Source organism: Heptranchias perlo, chromosome 2 (genome assembly GCF_035084215.1).
Source record: "Heptranchias perlo isolate sHepPer1 chromosome 2, sHepPer1.hap1, whole genome shotgun sequence".
NCBI lineage: Eukaryota > Metazoa > Chordata > Chondrichthyes > Hexanchiformes > Hexanchidae > Heptranchias > Heptranchias perlo.
In genome coordinates this window covers 34,591,058-34,618,714 of record NC_090326.1, presented here as the reverse complement: position 1 = coordinate 34,618,714, position 27,657 = coordinate 34,591,058, and the positions used below count along the sequence as shown (strand labels likewise).

The window sequence follows — 27,657 nt, the reverse complement described above, 5'->3', positions numbered from 1 at the left end:
GATCAGAGATAAAAGGAGGAGAGAGAGGGCGGAGTGCGGGATCAGAGATAAAAGGAGAGAGAGAGGGCGGAGTGCGGGATCAGAGATAAAAGGAGGAGAGAGAGGGCAGAGTGCGGGATCAGAGATAAAAGGTGAGAGAGAGGGCGGAGTGCGGGATCATAGATAAAAGGAGGAGAGGGCGGAGTGCGGGATCAGAGATAAAAGGAGGAGAGAGAGGGCGGAGTGCGGGATCAGAGATAAAAGGAGAGAGAGAGGGCGGAGTGCGGGATCAGAGATAAAAGGAGGAGAGAGAGGGCAGAGTGCGGGATCAGAGATAAAAGGAAGAGAGAGAGCGCGGAGTGCGGGATCAGAGATAAAAGGAGGAGAGAGAGGGCGGAGCACGGGATCAGAGATAAAAGGAGGAGAGAGAGAGGGCGGAGTGCGGGATCAGAGATAAAAGGAGGAGAGAGAGGGCGGAGTGCGGGATCAGAGATAAAAGGAGGAGAGAGAGGGCGGAGCACGGGATCAGAGATAAAAGGAGAGAGAGAGCGGAGTGCGGGATCAGAGATAAAAGGAGGAGAGAGGGCGGAGTGCGGGATCAGAGATAAAAGGAGGAGAGAGAGCGGAGTGCGGGATCAGAGATAAAAGGAGGAGAGAGAGGGGAGTGCGGGATCAGAGATAAAAGGAGGAGAGAGGGGGCGGAGTGCGGGATCAGCGATAAAAGGAGGGAGAGCGAGCGGAGCACGGGATCAGAGATAAAAGGAGGAGAGAGAGCGGAGTGCGGGATCAGAGATAAAAGGAGGAGAGAGAGCAGAGCACGGGATCAGCGATAGGAGGAGAGAGAGAGCGGAGTGTGGGATCAGAGATAAAAGGAGGAGAGAGAGGGCGGAGTGCGGGATCAGCGATAAAAGGAGGAGAGGGCGGAGTGCGGGGATCAGAGATAAAAGGAGGAGAGAGGGCGGAGTGCGGGATCAGAGATAAAAGGAGGAGAGAGAGGGCGGAGTGCGGGATCAGAGATAAAAGGAGGAGAGAGGGCGGAGTGCGGGATCAGTGATAAAAGGAGGAGAGAGAGCGGAGCACGGGATCAGAGATAAAAGGAGAGAGAGAGGGCGGAGTGCGGGATCAGAGATAAAAGGAGGAGAGAGAGCGGAGCACGGGATCAGAGATAAAAGGAGGAGAGAGAGGGCGGAGTGCGGGATCAGCGATAAAAGGAGGAGAGAGAGGGCGGAGCACGGGATCAGAGATAAAAGGAGAGAGAGAGCGGAGTGCGGGATCAGCGATAAAAGGAGAGAGAGCGGAGTGCGGGATCAGAGATAAAAGGAGGAGAGAGAGGGCAGAGTGCGGGATCAGAGATAAAAGGAGGAGAGAGAGGGCGGAGTGCGGGATCAGAGATAAAAGGAGGAGAGAGAGGGCGGAGTGCGGGATCAGAGATAAAAGGAGGAGAGAGAGCGGAGCACGGGATCAGCGATAAAAGGAGGAGAGAGAGGGCGGAGCACGGGATCAGAGATAAAAGGAGGAGAGAGAGCGGAGCACGGGATCAGAGATAAAAGGAGGAGAGAGAGGGCGGAGAGAGAGGGCGGAGTGCGGGATCAGAGATAAAAGGAGGAGAGAGAGGGCGGAGCACGGGATCAGAGATAAAAGGAGGAGAGAGAGGGCGGAGTGCGGGATCAGAGATAAAAGGAGGAGAGAGAGCGGAGTGCGGGATCAGAGATAAAAGGAGGAGAGAGAGGGCAGAGTGCGGGATCAGAGATAAAAGGAGAGAGAGAGCGGAGTGCAGGATCAGAGATAAAAGGAGGAGAGAGAGAGAGAGCGGAGCGCGGGATCAGCGATAAAAGGAGGAGAGAGAGAGAGAGCGGAGCGCGGGATCAGAGATAAAAGGAGAGAGAGGGCGGAGTGCGGGATCAGAGATAAAAGGAGAGAGAGAGAGGGCGGAGTGCGGGATCAGCGATAAAAGGAGGAGAGAGAGAGCGGAGCGCGGGATCAGAGATAAAAGGAGAGAGAGGGCGGAGTGCGGGATCAGAGATAAAAGGAGGAGAGAGAGCTGAGCGCGGGATCAGAGATAAAAGGAGAGAGAGGGCGGAGCACGGGATCAGAGATAAAAGGAGGAGAGAGAGGGCGGAGTGCGGGATCAGAGATAAAAGGAGGAGAGAGAGCAGAGCACGGGATCAGCGATAAAAGGAGGAGAGAGAGGGCGGAGCACGGGATCAGAGATAAAAGGAGGAGAGAGAGCGGAGCACGGGATCAGAGATAAAAGGAGGAGAGAGAGGGCGGAGAGAGAGGGCGGAGTGCGGGATCAGAGATAAAAGGAGGAGAGAGAGGGCGGAGCACGGGATCAGAGATAAAAGGAGGAGAGAGAGGGCGGAGTGCGGGATCAGAGATAAAAGGAGGAGAGAGAGCGGAGCACGGGATCAGAGATAAAAGGAGGAGAGAGAGGGCGGAGTGCGGGATCAGAGATAAAAGGAGGATAGAGAGGGCGGAGTGCGGGATCAGAGATAAAAGGAGGGGAGAGAGCGGAGCACGGGATCAGAGATAAAAGGAGGAGAGAGAGGGAGGAGTGCGGGATCAGAGATAAAAGGAGGAGAGAGAGCGGAGCACGGGATCAGAGATAAAAGGAGGAGAGAGAGGGCGGAGTGCGGGATCAGAGATAAAAAGGGGAGAGAGAGGGCGGAGCACGGGATCAGAGATAAAAGGAGAGAGAGAGGGCGGAGTGTGGGATCAGAGATAAAAGGAGGAGAGAGAGAGCGGAGTGCGGGATCAGAGATAAAAGGAGAGAGAGAGGGCGGAGTGTGGGATCAGAGATAAAAGGAGGAGAGAGAGGGCGGAGCACGGGATCAGAGATAAAAGGAGAGAGAGAGGGCGGAGTGCGGGATCAGAGATAAAAGGAGGAGAGAGAGGGCGGAGCACGGGATCAGAGATAAAAGGAGAGAGAGAGAGCGGAGCACGGGATCAGAGATAAACGGAGAGAGAGAGGGCGGAGTGTGGGATCAGAGATAAAAGGAGGAGAGAGAGGGCGGAGTGCGGGATCAGAGATAAAAGGAGAGAGAGAGGGCGGAGTGCGGGATTAGAGATAAAAGGAGGAGAGAGAGGGCGGAGCACGGGATCAGATAAAAGGAGGAGAGAGAGGGCGGAGCACGGGATCAGAGATAAAAGGAGGAGAGAGAGCGGAGCGCGGGATCAGAGATAAAAGGAGGAGAGAGAGCAGAGCGCGGGATCAGCGATAAAAGGAGGAGAGAGAGGGCGGAGTGTGGGATCAGAGATAAAAGGAGGAGAGAGAGCGGAGTGTGGGATCAGTGATAAAAGGAGGAGAGAGAGCAGAGCGCGGGATCAGTGATAAAAGGAGGAGAGAGAGGGCGGAGTGTGGGATCAGAGATAAAAGGAGAAAGAGAGGGCGGAGTGCGGGATCAGAGATAAAAGGAGGAGAGAGAGCGGAGTGCGGGATCAGAGATAAAAGGAGGAGAGAGAGCGGAGTGCGGGATCAGAGATAAAAGGAGGAGAGAGAGAGCGGAGTGCGGGATCAGAGATAAAAGGAGGAGAGAGAGCGGAGTGCGGGATCAGAGATAAAAGGAGGAGAGAGAGGGCAGAGTGTGGGATCAGAGATAAAAGGAGGAGAGAGAGGGCAGAGTGTGGGATCAGAGATAAAAGGAGGAGAGAGAGGGCGGAGTGCGGGATCAGAGATAAAAGGAGGAGAGAGAGGGCAGAGTGTGGGATCAGAGATAAAAGGAGGAGAGAGAGGGCGGAGTGCGGGATCAGAGATAAAAGGAGGAGAGAGAGGGCGGAGTGTGGGATCAGAGATAAAAGGAGGAGAGAGAGCGGAGTGCGGGATCAGAGATAAAAGGAGAGAGAGAGGGCGGAGTGCGGGATCAGAGATAAAAGGAGGAGAGAGAGGGCGGAGTGCGGGATCAGAGATAAAAGGAGAGAGAGAGGGCGGAGTGCGGGATCAGAGATAAAAGGAGGAGAGAGAGGGCAGAGTGTGGGATCAGAGATAAAAGGAGAGAGAGAGGGCGGAGTGTGGGATCAGAGATAAAAGGTGAGAGAGAGGGCGGAGTGCGGGATCATAGATAAAAGGAGGAGAGGGCGGAGTGCGGGATCAGAGATAAAAGGAGGAGAGAGGGCGGAGTGCGGGATCAGAGATAAAAGGAGGAGAGAGAGGGCAGAGTGCGGGATCAGAGATAAAAGGAGGAGAGAGAGCGGAGTGCAGGATCAGAGATAAAAGGAAGAGAGAGAGCGCGGAGCACGGGATCAGAGATAAAAGGAGGAGAGAGAGGGCGGAGCACGGGATCAGAGATAAAAGGAGAGAGAGAGAGCGGAGTGCAGGATCAGAGATAAAAGGAAGAGAGAGAGCGCGGAGCACGGGATCAGAGATAAAAGGAGGAGAGAGAGGGCGGAGCACGGGATCAGAGATAAAAGGAGGAGAGAGAGGGCGGAGTGCGGGATCAGAGATAAAAGGAGGAGAGAGAGGGCGGAGTGCGGGATCAGAGATAAAAGGAGGAGAGAGAGGGCGGAGTGCGGGATCAGAGATAAAAGGAGGAGAGAGAGGGCGGAGCACGGGATCAGAGATAAAAGGAGGAGAGAGAGGGCGGAGTGCGGGATCAGAGATAAAAGGAGGAGAGAGAGCGGAGTGCAGGATCAGAGATAAAAGGAAGAGAGAGAGCGCGGAGCACGGGATCAGAGATAAAAGGAGGAGAGAGAGGGCGGAGCACGGGATCAGAGATAAAAGGAGAGAGAGAGAGCGGAGTGCGGGATCAGAGATAAAAGGAGGAGAGAGAGGGCGGAGTGCGGGATCAGAGATAAAAGGAGGAGAGAGAGCGGAGTGTGGGATCAGAGATAAAAGGAGAGAGAGAGGGCGGAGTGCGGGATCAGAGATAAAAGGAGGAGAGAGAGGGCAGAGTGCGGGATCAGAGATAAAAGGAGGAGAGAGAGCGGAGTGCAGGATCAGAGATAAAAGGAAGAGAGAGAGCGCGGAGTGCGGGATCAGAGATAAAAGGAGGAGAGAGAGGGCGGAGCACGGGATCAGAGATAAAAGGAGGAGAGAGAGCGGAGTGCGGGATCAGAGATAAAAGGAGGAGAGAGAGGGCGGAGTGCGGGATCAGAGATAAAAGGAGGAGAGAGAGGGCGGAGCACGGGATCAGAGATAAAAGGAGAGAGAGAGCGGAGTGCGGGATCAGAGATAAAAGGAGGAGAGAGAGCGGAGTGCGGGATCAGAGATAAAAGGAGGAGAGAGGGCGGAGTGCGGGATCAGAGATAAAAGGAGGAGAGAGAGCGGAGTGCGGGATCAGAGATAAAAGGAGGAGAGAGAGGGGAGTGCGGGATCAGCGATAAAAGGAGGGAGAGCGAGCGGAGCACGGGATCAGAGATAAAAGGAGGAGAGAGAGCGGAGTGCGGGATCAGAGATAAAAGGAGGAGAGAGAGCAGAGCGCGGGATCAGCGATAAAAGGAGGGAGAGCGAGCGGAGCACGGGATCAGCGATAGGAGGAGAGAGAGAGCGGAGTGTGGGATCAGAGATAAAAGGAGGAGAGAGAGGGCGGAGTGCGGGATCAGCGATAAAAGGAGGAGAGGGCGGAGTGCGGGGATCAGAGATAAAAGGAGGAGAGAGGGCGGAGTGCGGGATCAGAGATAAAAGGAGGAGAGAGAGGGCGGAGTGCGGGATCAGAGATAAAAGGAGGAGAGAGGGCGGAGTGCGGGATCAGTGATAAAAGGAGGAGAGAGAGCGGAGCACGGGATCAGCGATAAAAGGAGGAGAGAGAGGGCGGAGCACGGGATCAGAGATAAAAGGAGAGAGAGAGCGGAGTGCGGGATCAGCGATAAAAGGAGAGAGAGCGGAGTGCGGGATCAGAGATAAAAGGAGGAGAGAGAGGGCAGAGTGCGGGATCAGAGATAAAAGGAGGAGAGAGAGGGCGGAGTGCGGGATCAGAGATAAAAGGAGGAGAGAGAGCGGAGTGCAGGATCAGAGATAAAAGGAGGAGAGAGAGCGGAGCACGGGATCAGCGATAAAAGGAGGAGAGAGAGGGCGGAGCACGGGATCAGAGATAAAAGGAGGAGAGAGAGCGGAGCACGGGATCAGAGATAAAAGGAGAGAGAGCGGAGTGCAGGATCAGAGATAAAAGGAGGAGAGAGAGCGGAGCACGGGATCAGAGATAAAAGGAGGAGAGAGAGGGCGGAGTGCGGGATCAGAGATAAAAGGAGGAGAGAGAGGGCGGAGTGCGGGATCAGAGATAAAAGGAGGAGAGAGAGCGGAGCACGGGATCAGCGATAAAAGGAGGAGAGAGAGGGCGGAGCACGGGATCAGAGATAAAAGGAGGAGAGAGAGCGGAGCACGGGATCAGAGATAAAAGGAGGAGAGAGAGGGCGGAGAGAGAGGGCGGAGTGCGGGATCAGAGATAAAAGGAGGAGAGAGAGGGCGGAGCACGGGATCAGAGATAAAAGGAGGAGAGAGAGGGCGGAGTGCGGGATCAGAGATAAAAGGAGGAGAGAGAGCGGAGCACGGGATCAGAGATAAAAGGAGGAGAGAGAGGGCGGAGTGCGGGATCAGAGATAAAAGGAGGAGAGAGCGGAGCACGGGATCAGAGATAAAAGGAGAGAGAGAGCGGAGTGCGGGATCAGCGATAAAAGGAGGAGAGAGAGCGGAGTGCGGGATCAGAGATAAAAGGAGGAGAGAGAGGGCAGAGTGCGGGATCAGAGATAAAAGGAGGAGAGAGAGAGCGGAGTGCAGGATCAGAGATAAAAGGAGGAGAGAGAGAGAGAGCGGAGCGCGGGATCAGCGATAAAAGGAGGAGAGAGAGAGAGAGCGGAGCGCGGGATCAGAGATAAAAGGAGAGAGAGGGCGGAGTGCGGGATCAGAGATAAAAGGAGAGAGAGAGAGGGCGGAGTGCGGGATCAGCGATAAAAGGAGGAGAGAGAGAGCGGAGCGCGGGATCAGAGATAAAAGGAGAGAGAGGGCGGAGTGCGGGATCAGAGATAAAAGGAGGAGAGAGAGCTGAGCGCGGGATCAGAGATAAAAGGAGAGAGAGGGCGGAGTGCGGGATCAGAGATAAAAGGAGGAGAGAGAGGGCGGAGTGCGGGATCAGAGATAAAAGGAGGAGAGAGAGCAGAGCACGGGATCAGCGATAAAAGGAGGAGAGAGAGGGCGGAGCACGGGATCAGAGATAAAAGGAGGAGAGAGAGGGCGGAGTGCGGGATCAGAGATAAAAGGAGAGAGAGAGGGCGGAGTGCGGGATTAGAGATAAAAGGAGGAGAGAGAGGGCGGAGCACGGGATCAGAGATAAAAGGAGGAGAGAGAGGGCGGAGTGTGGGATCAGAGATAAAAGGAGGAGAGAGAGCGGAGCACGGGATCAGTGATAAAAGGAGGAGAGAGAGGGCGGAGTGTGGGATCAGAGATAAAAGGAGGAGAGAGAGCGGAGTGTGGGATCAGAGATAAAAGGAGGAGAGAGAGGGCGGAGTGTGGGATCAGAGATAAAAGGAGAAAGAGAGAGCGGAGTGCGGGATCAGAGATAAAAGGAGGAGAGAGAGCGGAGTGCGGGATCAGAGATAAAAGGAGGAGAGAGAGCGGAGTGCGGGATCAGAGATAAAAGGAGGAGAGAGAGGGCGGAGCGCGGGATCAGTGATAAAAGGAGGAGAGAGAGGGCGGAGTGTGGGATCAGAGATAAAAGGAGAAAGAGAGAGCGGAGTGCGGGATCAGAGATAAAAGGAGGAGAGAGAGCGGAGTGCGGGATCAGAGATAAAAGGAGGAGAGAGAGCGGAGTGCGGGATCAGAGATAAAAGGAGAGAGAGAGAGCGGAGTGCGGGATCAGAGATAAAAGGAGGAGAGAGAGCGGAGTGCGGGATCAGAGATAAAAGGAGAGAGAGAGGGCGGAGTGCGGGATCAGAGATAAAAGGAGAGAGAGAGGGCGGAGTGCGGGATCAGAGATAAAAGGAGGAGAGAGAGCGGAGTGCGGGATCAGAGATAAAAGGAGGAGAGAGAGGGCGGAGTGTGGGATCAGAGATGAAAGGAGGAGAGAGGGCGGAGTGCGGGATCAGAGATAAAAGGAGGAGAGAGAGCGGAGTGCGGGATCAGAGATAAAAGGAGAGAGAGAGAGCGGAGTGCGGGATCAGAGATAAAAGGAGGAGAGAGAGGGAGGAGTGCGGGATCAGAGATAAAAGGAGGAGAGAGAGCGGAGTGCGGGATCAGAGATAAAAGGAGGAGAGAGAGCGGAGTGCGGGATCAGAGATAAAAGGAGAGAGAGAGAGCGGAGTGTGGGATCAGAGATAAAAGGAGGAGAGAGAGCGGAGTGCGGGGATCAGAGATAAAAGGAGGAGAGGGCGGAGTGCGGGATCAGAGATAAAAGGAGAGAGAGAGGGCGGAGTGCGGGATCAGAGATAAAAGGAGGAGAGAGAGGGCAGAGTGTGGGATCAGAGATAAAAGGAGAGAGAGAGGGCGGAGTGTGGGATCAGAGATAAAAGGTGAGAGAGAGGGCGGAGTGCGGGATCATAGATAAAAGGAGGAGAGGGCGGAGTGCGGGATCAGAGATAAAAGGAGGAGAGAGGGCGGAGTGCGGGATCAGAGATAAAAGGAGGAGAGAGAGCGGAGTGCAGGATCAGAGATAAAAGGAAGAGAGAGAGCGCGGAGTGCGGGATCAGAGATAAAAGGAGGAGAGAGAGGGCGGAGCACGGGATCAGAGATAAAAGGAGGAGAGAGAGCGGAGTGCGGGATCAGAGATAAAAGGAGGAGAGAGAGGGCGGAGTGCGGGATCAGAGATAAAAGGAGGAGAGAGAGGGCGGAGCACGGGATCAGAGATAAAAGGAGAGAGAGAGAGCGGAGTGCGGGATCAGAGATAAAAGGAGGAGAGAGAGGGCGGAGTGCGGGATCAGAGATAAAAGGAGGAGAGAGAGCGGAGTGTGGGATCAGAGATAAAAGGAGAGAGAGAGGGCGGAGTGCGGGATCAGAGATAAAAGGAGGAGAGAGAGGGCAGAGTGCGGGATCAGAGATAAAAGGAGGAGAGAGAGCGGAGTGCAGGATCAGAGATAAAAGGAAGAGAGAGAGCGCGGAGTGCGGGATCAGAGATAAAAGGAGGAGAGAGAGGGCGGAGCACGGGATCAGAGATAAAAGGAGGAGAGAGAGCGGAGTGCGGGATCAGAGATAAAAGGAGGAGAGAGAGGGCGGAGTGCGGGATCAGAGATAAAAGGAGGAGAGAGAGGGCGGAGCACGGGATCAGAGATAAAAGGAGAGAGAGAGCGGAGTGCGGGATCAGAGATAAAAGGAGGAGAGAGGGCGGAGTGCGGGATCAGAGATAAAAGGAGGAGAGAGAGCGGAGTGCGGGATCAGAGATAAAAGGAGGAGAGAGAGGGGAGTGCGGGATCAGCGATAAAAGGAGGGAGAGCGAGCGGAGCACGGGATCAGAGATAAAAGGAGGAGAGAGAGCGGAGTGCGGGATCAGAGATAAAAGGAGGAGAGAGAGCAGAGCACGGGATCAGCGATAGGAGGAGAGAGAGAGCGGAGTGTGGGATCAGAGATAAAAGGAGGAGAGAGAGGGCGGAGTGCGGGATCAGCGATAAAAGGAGGAGAGGGCGGAGTGCGGGGATCAGAGATAAAAGGAGGAGAGAGGGCGGAGTGCGGGATCAGAGATAAAAGGAGGAGAGAGAGGGCGGAGTGCGGGATCAGAGATAAAAGGAGGAGAGAGGGCGGAGTGCGGGATCAGTGATAAAAGGAGGAGAGAGAGCGGAGCACGGGATCAGCGATAAAAGGAGGAGAGAGAGGGCGGAGCACGGGATCAGAGATAAAAGGAGAGAGAGAGCGGAGTGCGGGATCAGCGATAAAAGGAGAGAGAGCGGAGTGCGGGATCAGAGATAAAAGGAGGAGAGAGAGGGCAGAGTGCGGGATCAGAGATAAAAGGAGGAGAGAGAGGGCGGAGTGCGGGATCAGAGATAAAAGGAGGAGAGAGAGGGCGGAGTGCGGGATCAGAGATAAAAGGAGGAGAGAGGGCGGAGTGCGGGATCAGAGATAAAAGGAGGAGAGAGAGCGGAGCACGGGATCAGCGATAAAAGGAGGAGAGAGAGGGCGGAGCACGGGATCAGAGATAAAAGGAGGAGAGAGAGCGGAGCACGGGATCAGAGATAAAAGGAGGAGAGAGAGGGCGGAGAGAGAGGGCGGAGTGCGGGATCAGAGATAAAAGGAGGAGAGAGAGGGCGGAGCACGGGATCAGAGATAAAAGGAGGAGAGAGAGGGCGGAGTGCGGGATCAGAGATAAAAGGAGGAGAGAGAGCGGAGCACGGGATCAGAGATAAAAGGAGGAGAGAGAGGGCGGAGTGCGGGATCAGAGATAAAAGGAGGAGAGAGCGGAGCACGGGATCAGAGATAAAAGGAGAGAGAGAGCGGAGTGCGGGATCAGAGATAAAAGGAGGAGAGAGAGGGCAGAGTGCGGGATCAGAGATAAAAGGAGGAGAGAGAGAGCGGAGTGCAGGATCAGAGATAAAAGGAGGAGAGAGAGAGAGAGCGGAGCGCGGGATCAGCGATAAAAGGAGGAGAGAGAGAGAGAGCGGAGCGCGGGATCAGAGATAAAAGGAGAGAGAGGGCGGAGTGCGGGATCAGAGATAAAAGGAGAGAGAGAGAGGGCGGAGTGCGGGATCAGCGATAAAAGGAGGAGAGAGAGGGCGGAGTGCGGGATCAGAGATAAAAGGAGGAGAGAGAGGGCAGAGTGCGGGATCAGAGATAAAAGGAGGAGAGAGAGAGCGGAGTGCAGGATCAGAGATAAAAGGAGGAGAGAGAGAGAGAGCGGAGCGCGGGATCAGCGATAAAAGGAGGAGAGAGAGAGAGAGCGGAGCGCGGGATCAGAGATAAAAGGAGAGAGAGGGCGGAGTGCGGGATCAGAGATAAAAGGAGAGAGAGAGAGGGCGGAGTGCGGGATCAGCGATAAAAGGAGGAGAGAGAGAGCGGAGCGCGGGATCAGAGATAAAAGGAGAGAGAGGGCGGAGTGCGGGATCAGAGATAAAAGGAGGAGAGAGAGCTGAGCGCGGGATCAGAGATAAAAGGAGAGAGAGGGCGGAGCACGGGATCAGAGATAAAAGGAGGAGAGAGAGGGCGGAGTGCGGGATCAGAGATAAAAGGAGGAGAGAGAGCAGAGCACGGGATCAGCGATAAAAGGAGGAGAGAGAGGGCGGAGTGCGGGATCAGAGATAAAAGGAGGAGAGAGAGCGGAGCACGGGATCAGAGATAAAAGGAGGAGAGAGAGGGCGGAGAGAGAGGGCGGAGTGCGGGATCAGAGATAAAAGGAGGAGAGAGAGGGCGGAGCACGGGATCAGAGATAAAAGGAGGAGAGAGAGGGCGGAGTGCGGGATCAGAGATAAAAGGAGGAGAGAGAGCGGAGCACGGGATCAGAGATAAAAGGAGGAGAGAGAGGGCGGAGTGCGGGATCAGAGATAAAAGGAGGATAGAGAGGGCGGAGTGCGGGATCAGAGATAAAAGGAGGGGAGAGAGCGGAGCACGGGATCAGAGATAAAAGGAGGAGAGAGAGGGAGGAGTGCGGGATCAGAGATAAAAGGAGGAGAGAGAGCGGAGCACGGGATCAGAGATAAAAGGAGGAGAGAGAGGGCGGAGTGCGGGATCAGAGATAAAAAGGGGAGAGAGAGGGCGGAGCACGGGATCAGAGATAAAAGGAGAGAGAGAGGGCGGAGTGTGGGATCAGAGATAAAAGGAGGAGAGAGAGCGGAGTGCGGGATCAGAGATAAAAGGAGGAGAGAGAGCGGAGTGCGGGATCAGAGATAAAAGGAGGAGAGAGAGCGGAGTGCGGGATCAGAGATAAAAGGAGAGAGAGAGGGCGGAGTGTGGGATCAGAGATAAAAGGAGGAGAGAGAGGGCGGAGCACGGGATCAGAGATAAAAGGAGAGAGAGAGGGCGGAGTGCGGGATCAGAGATAAAAGGAGGAGAGAGAGGGCGGAGCACGGGATCAGAGATAAAAGGAGAGAGAGAGAGCGGAGCACGGGATCAGAGATAAACGGAGAGAGAGAGGGCGGAGTGTGGGATCAGAGATAAAAGGAGGAGAGAGAGGGCGGAGTGCGGGATCAGAGATAAAAGGAGAGAGAGAGGGCGGAGTGCGGGATTAGAGATAAAAGGAGGAGAGAGAGGGCGGAGCACGGGATCAGATAAAAGGAGGAGAGAGAGGGCGGAGCACGGGATCAGAGATAAAAGGAGGAGAGAGAGCGGAGTGCGGGATCAGCGATAAAAGGAGGAGAGAGAGCGGAGCGCGGGATCAGTGATAAAAGGAGAGAGAGAGGGCGGAGTGTGGGATCAGAGATAAAAGGAGGAGAGAGAGCGGAGTGCGGGATCAGAGATAAAAGGAGGAGAGAGAGGGCGGAGTGCGGGATCAGAGATAAAAGGAGGAGAGGGCGGAGTGTGGGATCAGAGATAAAAGGAGGAGAGAGGGCGGAGTGCGGGATCAGAGATAAACGGAGGAGAGAGAGGGCGGAGTGCGGGATCAGAGATGAAAGGAGAGAGAGAGGGCGGAGTGCGGGATCAGAGATAAAAGGAGGAGAGAGAGCGGAGTGCGGGATCAGAGATAAAAGGAGGAGAGAGAGCGGAGTGTGGGATCAGAGATAAAAGGAGGAGAGAGAGCGGAGTGCGGGATCAGAGATAAAAGGAGGAGAGAGAGCGGAGTGCGGGATCAGAGATAAACGGAGGAGAGAGAGGGCGGAGTGCGGGATCAGAGATAAAAGGAGGAGAGAGAGGGCGGAGTGTGGGATCAGAGATAAAAGGAGAAAGAGAGGGCGGAGTGCGGGATCAGAGATAAACGGAGGAGAGAGAGGGCGGAGCACGGGATCAGATAAAAGGAGGAGAGAGAGGGCGGAGCACGGGATCAGAGATAAAAGGAGGAGAGAGAGCGGAGTGCGGGATCAGCGATAAAAGGAGGAGAGAGAGCGGAGCGCGGGATCAGTGATAAAAGGAGAGAGAGAGGGCGGAGTGTGGGATCAGAGATAAAAGGAGGAGAGAGAGCGGAGTGCGGGATCAGAGATAAAAGGAGGAGAGAGAGGGCGGAGTGCGGGATCAGAGATAAAAGGAGGAGAGGGCGGAGTGTGGGATCAGAGATAAAAGGAGGAGAGAGGGCGGAGTGCGGGATCAGAGATAAACGGAGGAGAGAGAGGGCGGAGTGCGGGATCAGAGATGAAAGGAGAGAGAGAGGGCGGAGTGCGGGATCAGAGATAAAAGGAGGAGAGAGAGCGGAGTGCGGGATCAGAGATAAAAGGAGGAGAGAGAGCGGAGTGCGGGATCAGAGATAAAAGGAGGAGAGAGAGGGCGGAGTGCGGGATCAGAGATAAAAGGAGGAGAGAGAGCGGAGTGCGGGATCAGAGATAAACGGAGGAGAGAGAGGGCGGAGTGCGGGATCAGAGATAAAAGGAGGAGAGAGAGGGCGGAGTGCGGGATCAGAGATGAAAGGAGAGAGAGAGGGCGGAGTGCGGGATCAGAGATAAAAGGAGGAGAGAGAGCGGAGTGCGGGATCAGAGATAAAAGGAGGAGAGAGAGCGGAGTGCGGGATCAGAGATAAAAGGAGGAGAGAGAGCGGAGTGTGGGATCAGAGATAAAAGGAGAGAGAGAGGGCGGAGTGTGGGATCAGAGATAAAAGGTGAGAGAGAGGGCGGAGTGTGGGATCAGAGATAAAAGGAGAGAGAGAGGGCGGAGTGTGGGATCAGAGATAAAAGGTGAGAGAGAGGGCGGAGTGCGGGATTAGAGATAAAAGGAGGAGAGAGAGGGCGGAGTGTGGGATCAGAGATAAAAGGAGAAAGAGAGGGCGGAGTGCGGGATCAGAGATAAAAGGAGGAGAGAGAGGGCGGAGTGCGGGATCATAGATAAAAGGAGGAGAGGGCGGAGCGTGGGATCAGAGATAAAAGGAGGAGAGAGAGGGGAGTGCGGGATCAGAGATAAAAGGAGGAGAGAGAGGGCGGAGTGCGGGATCAGAGATAAAAGGAGGAGAGAGAGCGGAGTGCAGGATCAGAGATAAAAGGAGGAGAGAGAGGGCGGAGCACGGGATCAGAGATAAAAGGAGAGAGAGAGAGCGGAGTGCGGGATCAGAGATAAAAGGAGAGAGAGAGGGCGGAGTGCGGGATCAGAGATAAAAGGAGGAGAGAGAGGGCAGAGTGCGGGATCAGAGATAAAAGGAGGAGAGAGAGCGGAGTGTGGGATCAGAGATAAAAGGAGGAGAGAGAGCGGAGTGTGGGATCAGAGATAAAAGGAGGAGAGAGAGGGCGGAGCACGGGATCAGAGATAAAAGGAGGAGAGAGAGAGCGGAGTGTGGGATCAGAGATAAAAGGAGGAGAGAGGGCGGAGTGCGGGATCAGAGATAAAAGGAGAAAGAGAGGGCGGAGTGCAGGATCAGAGATAAAAGGAGGAGAGAGAGGGCAGAGTGTGGGATCAGAGATAAAAGGAGGAGAGAGGGCGGAGTGCGGGATCAGAGATAAAAGGAGAAAGAGAGGGCGGAGTGTGGGATCAGAGATAAAAGGAGGAGAGAGAGCGGAGCGTGGGATCAGAGATAAAAGGAGGAGAGAGAGGGGAGTGCGGGATCAGAGATAAAAGGAGGAGAGAGAGGGCGGAGTGCGGGATCAGAGATAAAAGGAGGAGAGAGAGCGGAGTGCGGGATCAGAGATAAAAGGAGGAGAGAGAGGGGAGTGCGGGATCAGAGATAAAAGGAGGAGAGAGAGCGGAGTGCGGGATCAGAGATAAAAGGAGGAGAGAGAGGGGAGTGCGGGATCAGAGATAAAAGGAGGAGAGAGAGGGCGGAGTGCGGGATCAGAGATAAAAGGAGGAGAGAGAGCGGAGTGCGGGATCAGAGATAAAAGGAGGAGAGAGGGCGGAGTGCGGGATCAGAGATAAAAGGAGAGAGAGAGAGCGGAGCACGGGATCAGAGATAAAAGGAGGAGAGAGAGGGCGGAGCACGGGATCAGAGATAAAAGGAGAGAGAGAGGGCGGAGCACGGGATCAGAGATAAAAGGAGAGAGAGAGAGCGGAGTGCGGGATCAGAGATAAAAGGAGAGAGAGAGGGCGGAGTGCGGGATCAGAGATAAAAGGAGGAGAGAGAGGGCAGAGTGCGGGATCAGAGATAAAAGGAGGAGAGAGAGCGGAGTGCAGGATCAGAGATAAAAGGAAGAGAGAGAGGGCGGAGTGCGGGATCAGTGATAAAAGGAGGAGAGAGAGGGCGGAGCGCAGGATCAGAGATAAAAGGAGGAGAGAGAGGGCGGAGCACGGGATCAGAGATAAAAGGAGGAGAGAGAGCGGAGCACGGGATCAGAGATAAAAGGAGGAGAGAGAGGGCGGAGTGTGGGATCAGAGATAAAAGGAGGAGAGAGAGCGGAGTGCGGGATCAGAGATAAAAGGAGGAGAGAGAGGGCAGAGTGTGGGATCAGAGATAAAAGGAGGAGAGAGAGGGCGGAGCGCAGGATCAGAGATAAAAGGAGGAGAGAGAGGGCGGAGCACGGGATCAGAGATAAAAGGAGGAGAGAGAGGGCGGAGTGTGGGATCAGAGATAAAAGGAAGAGAGAGAGGGCGGAGCGCAGGATCAGAGATAAAAGGAGGAGAGAGAGGGCGGAGCACGGGATCAGAGATAAAAGGAGGAGAGAGAGGGCGGAGTGTGGGATCAGAGATAAAAGGAGGAGAGAGAGCGGAGTGCGGGATCAGAGATAAAAGGAGGAGAGAGAGGGCAGAGTGTGGGATCAGAGATAAAAGGAGGAGAGAGAGAGCGGAGTGCGGGATCAGAGATAAAAGGAGGAGAGAGAGGGCGGAGTGCGGGATCAGAGATAAAAGGAGGAGAGAGAGGGCGGAGCGCGGGATCAGAGATAAAAGGAGGAGAGGGCGGAGTGTGGGATCAGAGATAAAAGGAGGAGAGAGAGGGCGGAGCGCGGGATCAGAGATAAAAGGAGGAGAGAGAGAGCGTGGGAGAGAGGTGAAAAAACACCTAAAGTGATGTCAGCACAAGGGAAGGAGCTGATTGGTGAGTGTTTGTTTCTGGTGAGTTTTTTAAAAAGTTTATTTTTGTTACGTTTAGTTAATAATATAATAAAACCGAGGCATGGCAGGGTAGCTGAGTCCCATCGAATGCACAGCCTGTGCCATGTGGGAACTCCAGGACGCTTTCCACGACCTGGACAACCACAGGTGCAGGAAGTGTCGTCAGCTGGCGGAGCTCCGGGTTTTGGAGCTTGAGCAGCAGCTGGCGTCACTGCAGTGCATCCACGAGGCTGAGAGCGACATGGATAGCACGTTTCAGGAGGTGGTCACCCCGCAGCTTAAGAGTGTGCAGGCAGAGAGGGACTGGGTGACCGCCAGACAGTCAAGGAGAACCAGGCAGGTAGTGCAGGTGTCCCCTGAGGGCATCTCACTCTCTAACCGGTATGTTCTGAATACTGGTGGGGGAGAGGGCTCCCCTGGGGAGCGCAACCAGAGCCAAGACCAGTGTACCATGGGTGGCTCAGCTGTACAGGGGGGAGGAGGAAGGTCAGGAGAGCAATAGTGATTCTATAGTTAAGGGAACAGATAAGAGTTGCTGCGGCCGCAAACGAGATTCCAGGTTGCCTCCCTGGTGCCAGGGTCAAGGTTGTTACCGAGCGGCTGCAGAACATTCTGGAGGGGGAGGGTGAACAGCTAGAGGTTGTGGTCCATGTCGGTACCAACGACGTAGGTAGAAAGAGGGATGAGGTCCTGCAGGCAGATTTTAAGGAGCTAGGAAAGAGATTAATAAGCAGGACCTCAAAGGTAGTAATCTCGGTGCCATGCGCTAGTGAGTATAGAAATCGGAGGATAGAGCAGATGAATGCATGGCTGGAGAAATGGTGTAGGAGAAAGGGCTTTAGATTTCTGGGGCATTGGGATCGGTTCTGGGGGAGGTGGGACCTGCACCAGCCAGACGGTGCACCTCAACAGGGCCAGGACCAATATACTTGCGGGGAGGTTTGCTGGTGATGTGGGGGAGGGTTTAAATGAGCATGGCAGGGGATGGGAACCTGAGTGTAGATTCAGAAGGGAGAGAAGCAGAGCTGGAAATGGAAGGCAGAAAATTAGTGAGTGACTTTCGAAGGCAGAGGAAACAAAGGTTAGAAACCAGGCAACAAAGGAGTTTGGCAGTGCTTAATGGTATATACCTCAATGCAAGGGAGTATAGTAAATAAGGCAAATGAGTTAAGGGCACAGATAGACACGTGGAAGTATGATATCTGAGCTATTACAGAAACATGGCTTAAACAGGGGCAGGAATGGCAACTCTACATTCCTGGTTGCAGGGTTTTCAGACGAAATAGAGAGGGGGATGAAAAAGGAGGGGGGGGGTGGCAATATTGGTTAAAGAAACAATTATAGCTGTGAGGGGGGATGATATGTTAGGAGGATCATGAAATGAGGCTATATGGGTTGAGCTAAAGAACAAAAAAGAGGCAGTCACACTGTTGGGAGTGTACTATAGACCCCCAAACAGTCAGAGGGAGATAGGCAAATATGTGGGCAAATTTCTGAGAAGTGCAAAAACAATAGGGCAGTAATTGGGGATTTCAACTACCCTGATATTAACTGGGATACAATCAGTGCAAAAGGTATAGAGGGCCCAGAATTACTAAATTACATTCAGGAGAACTTTTTTAGCCAGTACGTAGTAAGCCCAACAAGAGGGGGGGCAGTTCTGGATTTAGTTTTAGGAAATGAAGCTGGGCAGGTGGAAGGAGTATCAGTGGGAGAGCATTTTGGTAGTCGTCATCATAATTCAGTTAGATTTAGCGTAGTTATGGAAAAGGACAGAGAGAGAACAGGAGTAAATGTTCTTAATTGGGGAAAGACCAATTTTACTAAGCTGAGAAATGATTTAGCAAAAGTGGACTGGAAACAGCTACTTGAAGGTAAATCAGTGTCAGAGCAGTGGGAGGCATTCAAGGGGGAGATTTAAGGGGTTCAGAGTAAACATGTTCCCACAAAGAAAAAGGGTGGGACTGCCAAATCTAGAGCCCCCTGAATGACAAGCGGCATACAGGGTAAGATAAGGCAAAAAAGGGAAGCTTATGTCAGACACCAAGAGCTCAATACTGCAGAAAGCCTAGAGGAGTATAGAAAGTGCAGGGGTGAAATTAAAAAGGAAATTAGGAAAGCAAAGAGAGGGCATGAAAAAATACTGGCAAGTAAAATTAAGGAAAACCCAAAAATGTTTCATAAGTACATAAAGGGCAATAGAATAACTAAGGAAAGAGTAGGTCCTATTAGAGACCAAAAAGGTAACCTATGTGTGGAGGCAGAAGATGTGGGTATGGTTCTTAATGAATACTTTGTGCCTGTCTTCACAAAAGAGGGAGACGATACAGACATCGTAGTTGAGGAGGAGTGTGAAATATTGGATGGGATAAACATAGTGAGAGGGGAAGTATTAAGGAGTTTAGCATCTTCGAAAGTAGATAAATCACCAGGCCCGGATGAAATGTATCCCAGGCTGCTAGGAGAAGCAAGGGAAGAAATAGCAGAGGCTCTGACCATCATTTTCCAATCCTCTCTGGCTACGGGCGTGGTGCTGGAGGACTGCGAATGTACTGTTGTTTAAAAAGGGAGAAAGAGATAGACTGGGTAATTTTTATTTTTTAAAATTTTTTATTCGTTCATGGGATGTGGGCGTCGCTGGCAAGGCCAGCATTTATTGCACATCCCTAATTGCCCTCGAGAAGGTAGTGGTGAGCCGCCTTCTTGAACCGCTGCAGTCCGTGTGGTGACGGTTCTCCCACAGTGCTGTTAGGAAGAGAGTTCCAGGATTTTGACCCAGTGACAATGAAGGAACGGCGATATATTTCCAAGTCGGGATGGTGTGTGACTTGGAGGGGAACGTGCAAGTGGTTTTGTTCCCATGTGCCTGCTGCTCTTGTCCTTCTAGGTGGTAGAGGTCGCAGGTTTGGGAGGTGCTGTCGAAGAAGCCTTGGCGAGTTGCTGCAGTGCATCCTGTGGATGGTACACACTGCAGCCACAGTGTGCTGGTGGTGAAGGGAGTGAATGTTTCGGGTGGTGGATGGGGTGCCAATCAAGCGGGCTGCTTTATCTTGGATGGTGTCGAGCTTCTTGAGTGTTGTTGGAGCTGCACTCATCCAAGCAAGTGGAGAGTATTCCAGTACACTCCTGACTTGTGCCTTGTAGATGGTGGAAAGGCTTTGGGGAGTCAGGAGGTGAGTCACTCGCCGCAGAATACCCAGCCTCTGACCTGCTCTTGTAGTCACAGTATTTATATGGCTGGTCCAGTTAAGTTTCTGGTCAATGGTGACCCCCAGGATGTTGATGGTGGAGGATTCGGCGATGGTAATGCCGTTGAATGTCAAGGGGAGGTGGTTAGACTCTCTCTTGTTGGAGATGGTCATTGCCTGGCACTTATCTGGCGCGAATGTTACTTGCCACTTATCAGCCCAAGCCTGGATGTTGTCCAGGTCTTGCTGCATGCGGGCTCGGACTGCTTCATTATTTGAGGGGTTGCGAATGGAACTGAACACTGTGCAATCATCAGCGAACATCCCCATTTCTGACCTTATGATGGAGGGAAGGTCATTGATGAAGCAGCTGAAGATGGTTGGGCCCAGGACACTGCCCTGAGGAACTCCTGCAGCAATGTCCTGGGGCTGAGATGATTGGCCTCCAACAACCACTACCATCTTCCTTTGTGCTAGGTATGACTCCAGCCACTGGAGAGTTTTCCCCCTGATTCCCATTGACTTCAATTTTACTAGGGCTCCTTGGTGCCACACTCGGTCAAATGCTGCCTTGATGTCAAGGGCAGTCACTCTCACCTCACCTCTGGAATTCAGCTCTTTTGTCCATGTTTGGACCAAGGCTGTAATGAGGTCTGGAGCCGAGTGGTCCTGGCGGAACCCAAACTGAGCATCGGTGAGCAGGTTATTGGTGAGTAAGTGCCGCTTGATAGCACTGTCGACGACACCTTCCATCACTTCGCTGATGATTGAGAGTAGACTGATGGGGCGGTAATTGGCCGGATTGGATTTGTCCTGCTTTTTGTGGACAGGACATACCTGGGCAATTTTCCACATTGTCGGGTGGATGCCAGTGTTGTAGCTGTACTGGAACAGCTTGGCTAGAGGCGCAGCTAGTTCTGGAGCACAAGTCTTCAGCACTACAGCTGGGATGTTGTCGGGGCCCATAGCCTTTGCTGTATCCAGTGCACTCAGCCGTTTCTTGATAGCACGTGGAGTGAATCGAATTGGCTTTAGACTGGCTTCTGTGATGGTGGGCATATCGGGAGGAGGCTGAGATGGATCATCCACTCGACACTTCTGGCTGAAGATGGTTGCAAACGCTTCAGCCTTGTCTTTTGCACTCACGTGCTGGACTCGGCCATCATTGAGGATGGGGATGTTTGCAGAGCCTCCTCCTCCCGTTAGTTGTTTAATTGCCCACCACCATACACGACTGGATGTGGCAGGACTGCAGAGCTTTGATCTGATCCGTTGGTTGTGGAATCGCTTAGCTCTGTCTATAGCATGTTGCTTCCGCTGTTTAGCATGCATGTAGTCCTGAGTTGTAGCTTCACCAGGTTGGCACCTCATTTTTAGGTACGCCTGGTGCTGCTCCTGGCATGCTCTTCTACACTCCTCATTGAACCAGGGTTGATCCCCTGGCTTGTTGGTAATGGTAGAGTGAGGAATATGCCGGGCCATGAGGTTACAGATTGTGCTGGAATACAATTCTGCTGCTGCTGATGGCCCACAACGCCTCATGGATGCCCAGTTTTGAGCTGCTCGATCTGTTCTGAATCTATCCCATTTAGCACGGTGGTAGTGCCACACAACACGTTGGATGGTGTCCTCAGTGCGAAGACGGGACTTCATCTCCACGAGGACTGTGCGGTGGTCACTCCTACCAATACTGTCATGGACAGATGCATTTGCGACAGGTAGATTGGTGAGGACGAGGTCAAATAAGTTTTTCCCTCATGTTGGTTCGCTCACCACCTGCCGCAGGCCCAGTCTAGCAGCTATGTCCTTTTGGACTCGGCCTGCTTGGTCAGTAGTGGTGCTACCGAGCCACTCTTGGTGATGGACATTGAAGTCCCCCACCCAGAGTACATTGTGTGCCCTTGCTACCCTCAGTGCTTCCTCCAAGTGGAGCTCAACATGGAGGAGGACTGATTCATCAGCTGAGGGAGGACGGTAGGTGGTAATCAGCAGGAGGTTTCCTTGCCCATGTTTGACCTGATGCCATGAGATTTCATGGGGTCCAGAGTCAATGTTGAGGACTCCCAGGGCCACTCCCTCCTGACTGTATATCACTGTACCGCCACCTCTGGTGGGTCTGTCCTGCCGGTGGGACAGGACATACCCAGGGATGGTGATGGAAGAGTCTGGGATGTTAGCTGAAAGGTATGATTCTGTGAGTATGGCTATGTCAGGCTGTTGCTTGACTAGTCTGTGGGACAGCTCTCCCAATTTTGGCACAAGTCCCCAGATGTTAGTAAGGAGGACCTTGCAGGGTCGACTCGGCTTGGTTTGCCGTTGTCGTGTCTGGTGCCTAGTGGTCCGTCCGGTTTTATTCTTCTTATGACTTTTCGTAGCGAGATTTTACAACTGAGTGGCTTGCTAGGCCATTTCAGAGGGCAATTAAGAATCAACCACATTACTGTGGGTCTGGAGTCACATAAAGGCCAGACCGGGTAAGGACGGCAGGTTTCCTTCCCTAAAGGACATTAGTGAACCAGATGGGTTTTTACGACAATCTGGTAGTTTCATGGCCATCATTACTGATACTAGTATTTTAATTCCAGATTTTTATTTAGATTTTTATTTAATTAATTGAATTTAAATTCGCCAGCTGCCATGGCAGGATTTGAACTCATGACTCTGGATTTTAGTCCAGGCCTCTGGATTACTAGTCCAGTAACATAACCACTATGTTACCGTACCCAGTAGGCCAGTCAGTTTAACCTCAGTGGTGGGCAAATTATTGGAATCGATTCTGAGGGACAGCATAAACCATCATTTGGAAAGGCACGGGTTAATCGAGGACAGTCAGTATGGATTTGGGGAAGGCCGTGACTGACCAACTTGATTGAATTTTTTGAGCAGGTAACCAGGAGGATCGATGAGGGTACATGGATTTTAGCAAGGCTTTTGACAAGGTCCCACGTGGCAGACTGGTCAAAAAACTAAAAGCCCACGGGATCTAAGGGAAAGTGGCTAGTTGGATCCAAAATTGGCACAGTGGCAGGAAGCAAAGGGTAATGGTTGACGGGTGTTCTTGCAACTGGAAGGCTGTTTCCAGTGGGGTCCCGCAAGGCTCAGTACTAGGTCCTTTGCTTTTTGTGGTGTTTTTAATGATTTGGACTTAAATGGGGGGGGGGGCTTGATCAAGAAGTTTGCAGATGATACAAAAATTGGTGATGTGGTTGATAGTGAGGAGGAAAGCTGTGGACTGCAGGAAGATATCAATGGACTGGTCAGGTGAGCAGAAAAGTGGCAAATGGAATTCAATCCAGAGAAGTGTGAGGCAATGCATTTGGGGAGGGCAAACAAGGAAAGGAGTACACAATAAATGGGAGGATACTGAGAGGTGTAGAGGAACAAAGGGACCTTGGAGTGCGTGTCCACAGATCCCTGAAGTTAGTAGGACAGGTAGATAAGGTGGTTAAAAAGGCAAACTGGATACTTTATTAGCTGAGGCATGGAATATAAGAGCAGGGAGGTTATGCTAGAACTGTATAAAACATTGGTTAGGCCACAACTTGGAGTACTGAGTACAGCTCTGGTCACCACATTACAGGAAAGATGTGATTGCACTAGAGAGGGTGCCGAGGAGATTTACGAGGATGTTGTCAGAGCTGGAGAATTTTAGCTGCGAGAAAAGATTGGATCGGCTGGGGTTGTTTTCTTTGGAACAAAGGACCCTGAGGGGAGATTTAATTGAGGTATATAAAATTATGACGGGACTAGATAGAGTGGGTAGAGATGGCCAATTTCCCTTCGCAGAGGAGTCAGTGACCAGGGGGCATGGATTTAAAGTAATTAGTAGAAGGATTAGACGGGAGCTGAGGAGAAATTTTTTCACCCAGAGGGTGGCGGGGGTCTGGAACTCTGCCTGAAAGGATGGTCGAGGCAGAAACCCTCAACTCATTTAAAAAGTACTTGGATGTGCACTTGAAGTGCCGTAACCTACAGGGCTACAGACCAAGTGCTGGAAAGTGGGATTAAGCTGGATAGCTCTTTTTCGGCCGGCACGGACACGATGGGTCGAATGGCTTCCTTTGCTGTAACTTTCTATGACATTCCCTGTGTAGACTTACCCTCGAAGCAAGGTACCAGAGGGTTGCTGCCTTTCAGAGACCTGTGCTCCAGTGTAAGTTACCACTTTCAAGAGAGGAGTGGAAAAGACAGAGAAGTGCGATTGCCAATTTTATCATCTTCTGTTGTTTGGTGCTGATAATTTCTGTAAAAGTTGAACAAGTCCACCTTCAGTGCTATCAAACATCATTGTTTAAAAACTTGTAGGGACCAGCAAATTATCTCTCAACAAGGGTTTAATCTCATCTACTGGTTATGTAGTGAATGGAGTTTCCTATGGACCAATGAAGCAGTTTGTGCTAAAGAGAGGTTTACAATAATTCACAATGATGAAGTTCCACTCTGCTTTATCTCCAGTGTGAGTCACATGATAGAATTCCTGTTTGGTGAGTGAGTCATGAGTTCTGCTGTAGATTAGTGAATGCCCGTCAGTCGCATGACCTGTGTGTAGTGATTAACATATCCTCAAAATATGTAACATGCTATGTATAGTACAACAGCTGGCTTGGAGTGCATTACAACACTGTTAACAGTCAAGTGGGGCGGTGGGGGGGTGGTGGTCTTAATGACATCCTGAATCGTGCAAGCAAAGCTCTGGCTGTTTGTAGTCACCAGAACCCCCGAGATTGTGTTGCAGCCAATGGCACCCACCCAGCAGCCGACTGTTTTTAGCTGATAAATCTATATACACAACACACTGATATGTTTTCTTGGTAACAGTTGAATGACTTACCAGTTCCCTTCTAGTGCTCCACCAGCAGGTTTTATCATTCAGGTTTCTATTTTCTACCAGTTGAACTTTTGAATTTCTCCATATTTTTCAGTTGACAGGGTTTGCAGTGCGGTTTCAGTATTTGTTCCTGGTACAGGTTTGGTCACAACTGGAATAAGAAAACAGTGGCAGGCAGCAGCACAGGATGCACATAAAGTCTATTCTCTAAGTATTGAGTAGAAGAGTGATTGATCCCTCTGTGTTATCAGCACCTCTGTCACTTGGTTGTGATTCAGATAATATTTTGTAACAGTTTGCATTTATATATTGTGTTATAAGCATGTTTGCGGTCATATTTGATATAGCTGCCAGTTGAAATAATACCAGGAGAGAAATGCCCCTTAAAGGGCCTGAAAACTTCACTCCTGAATTGTAGAATTTCTTGGTCTTAAGATTTAAAGTTCAATTTTTTTTTGTAGCACTGCTATCTTCAGAACTTATTCACCTTGTATGCCCATAGGGGCTAATGTATAACGGGCCGTCCTGGCTCAGACTACGAAATCTTGATCATAAAAACAGGAAGTGCTGGAAATACACGGCAGGTGAGTCAGAGTCTGAAGGGGAAGAGAGAGGTTACCATTCTGGGTGGGTCCCTATATTTCTAAAGCCTACGTTCAAGTAGACGTGCTCTTTCCCACCTTACTTTAGTGGACTTCCTAAAGTTTGTGACCTCGATTAACGTACAGGCCTTTAGTTTCACACTTCTTGTTTACTCTTGAATTCTGGATGCTTTTATGTTGTATTTAGTGGGCTGCCAGGCACATTTTTTTTTAAACCTTGTATTCCTGCCAGCCGACCTTCAGTGATCTGGCAAGTGGACTGTTAAGTTGCAGCCAGCGCTGTGAAGATCTACTTGTCAGAAGCCGAGGCACCCCGTTAAGCAAAATATAAAAACAGCTGCTGTTTGCCCCACAACGAGCACAAAGAAAGCCAATTTGAATTGATACTAAAGGTGTATGTATTGCTAGATTGACCATTGTATTATATGCAAGCCCCATGTTAATTGGTAACAGCATAGTGCAACGCGGAGCAGTTGTGAACCTCAGAAAACTTTGTACTCTGTGCTCATTCTGGCAAACGAGCAGAGTTCCCAACCAAAATAGTGAGATTCACCTCCCATTTGTGACCTATAGAAGTTGCACATTGCAGCAGAATAAAAATAATATAGTGACGTAGTAGTGTTTGAAGAGGACAAGACGATTGGCCCATCTAGCCTACCCTTCCAAACCTCCCATCAAGTTTCTTACTATGATCCTGGGCTAATATCCCTGAAACTGATCAACTAGGAATTAATCTAGTCCTTTTTTGAAAGGTCCCTTGGTTTTCGGTTCCACCACTCCCATTGGTATTTGTGCAAAAATTCTATCTCCCCGGACTCTTAACTTTAAACAGTTCCCCACCCCCTACTCCTGAAATCTATTGGCAACAACGGCATTTAATTTTTCCATTCTCCTGAAAATCTTGCCGAAAATCTCTCCCCTCCTCCTCCAGAGAGTAAAGTTCCAGGGATGACTATCTTTCCTCATGACAGAGTCCCTTTAAGTTTAGGAATTGGCCCCTATTAGACTCCCTCCAATAACTTTATATCCTTTCCTGTAATACGAAGACCAAGACTGAATACAGCAGTCCAGCCGCGTCTCACCAAGGTCGACTACAACTGCTAACCGCCTCCTTTGCCTTATAAGTCACATCTCTGGCTATAAATAAATCTTTTTGGCGTTGTAAAGCACTGCTTGCTCGGCCTGGTAAAGCAAAAAAAAAACGCTGCTTCTGCTGCCTTTTAAGTGCTAAAGTGCCCCCTTTAAACTGATACAACAAAAGAGTCTGGAGAATAGTGAGGAACAGGCAGTCTGGTGCTGGCTGTTATTCACCCCGTACCTATTTTCCCCTTTTCTTTAGAGAAACAATCCTTTAATATAAACAAGATAGTTTGACCAGCAATAATTAGTATCCATCAAGGCAGCTGTGAGCATAAGTAGGGTAGTGGATCCCACAAGCATTTAATTGTGCATCACTGATGCAACATGCTGAGTGCGTACTCAGTGTTTGTAACCTGGAATGTCTTTGCACCAGTGACATTTCCCATCACTAATACGACAAGAAGCACAGTTTAGTTTTTTCCTCTCCTGTTTAACTCCTTTCTTCACTGTGTGCATTGTATGCCGAGTGTTTCATTTCCACAGATTCCTATATTCTTTCTGTTTATCTTTAAGCCTTCTGGCTTTTTGGGCTTTATTTTTTTCCCCCTGAATTCAGCTCAAAAAAAATGGATGAAATCAGCTGAGAGAAAATCCATACTTTATTTTTGATCTTTTTAAAAAAAAACCACAAATCTTTGTAATCAGAACTTGGGTATAATCAGCAAAATAATTTTGGAAGGAGTAAGTAAAACAGTTTAAGTAATTAATAAATACCTACAACTGACTTCACCATGTATAATGGTAAAAGAAGGAGTATGTGCATCATCAGCTGTATCCTCAGCACCTCCTGCTCCATGGAACTTCTTTCAACCATCTGTACTTGATGCAGGGGACTGAAGGGGCCATTTTCTGACTTTGTGCTGCCGACAGGGAGCCCTGCCATCGATGGTACAATATTAAAAATTAATGGCAGTGATACCTTGCATAGTGCAGGCCTGATTTTTTTTTCCGATGCACATCATGAGTAGGCAGCACGAAAGCTGGAAAATTACTCTGTATCTTGATGCTGCTTGTTGGTATGCAAAGGTGAAATTCTACCTGCACCAAACTGGAACAGCACATGTGTGCGCCACGCCAAAACTGCAGTATGCCAATGTTGCCATTCCCAATGCATTGTGATGCTTATCCAGATTGAAATCTTTCGGGTTTAACTGTAAAATCAAAAACATATTTACGTTGCTATCCTGCAATCATCTTAATTCAGCACCATGCCAAACTGGAACGCAGTGGTTTTGACCGTGTGTTCAAGCTGCTGCAGATTTGTCTTATTTTTAATTTAATTTTTTGTTCATGCACACGTTGGCGTAACTTGATCTTTAGAGGGCTTTTAGTTTCTCTCGGTATAACTTAAACCAGACTTGCAAAGAATGCAGTACATAATTTTTTCTGATCTAATTCACTTCTGCAAAAGATGCACCTTGTAAATGAGTGTAAAACATGCCATTTTGATGAGAATATCAAGCAAGTACTTCTAGTCTTTAAAAAGATAAATTTAGCTCCCACTTAGACTGGGCTTTATAAATACTCCTAACAGATATTTACAGCCAGCATTTATTTTTATGCTATCACTGGTCTCAGCGAAAGAGCTAAACTTAGCTCAAGAAAACGTTAAAGTACCAGCCTGTTTAAATTACTGAATGATCTATTAATTGTACCTCATCAGTTACAACCATCTATAGTCCATGTTAGAATTATTTTCTTAAGTTTGCATTGGTGCAGTGTGTAATCTTCCTTGCATTACTGCTTAGCATTGAGCAAATACCATTTGAAACCAATGTTGCATTTTGCATATTAGTGAGAATTTATTTTTGAAAATATTGAGCAACTGATCTTCCCGAGCGCTGAAACACTGCATTTATATCGATTAGAAATATGCTCAAAATGTTGATGTTTTATAAGAGTGTTCATTCGTATACACAAGTGCTGCTTCGAAACAAAACACCTTGCAAGTTGTGATTT

General features: G+C 50.9%; 1 protein-coding gene across 8 annotated transcripts in view; it reads left to right on the top strand.

The window, feature by feature from the left end:
- Window positions 1-27,657, top strand: part of atxn1a (ataxin 1a) — a 319,165-nt gene that overhangs the window by 269,566 nt on the left and 21,942 nt on the right. The window lies entirely within an intron of this gene.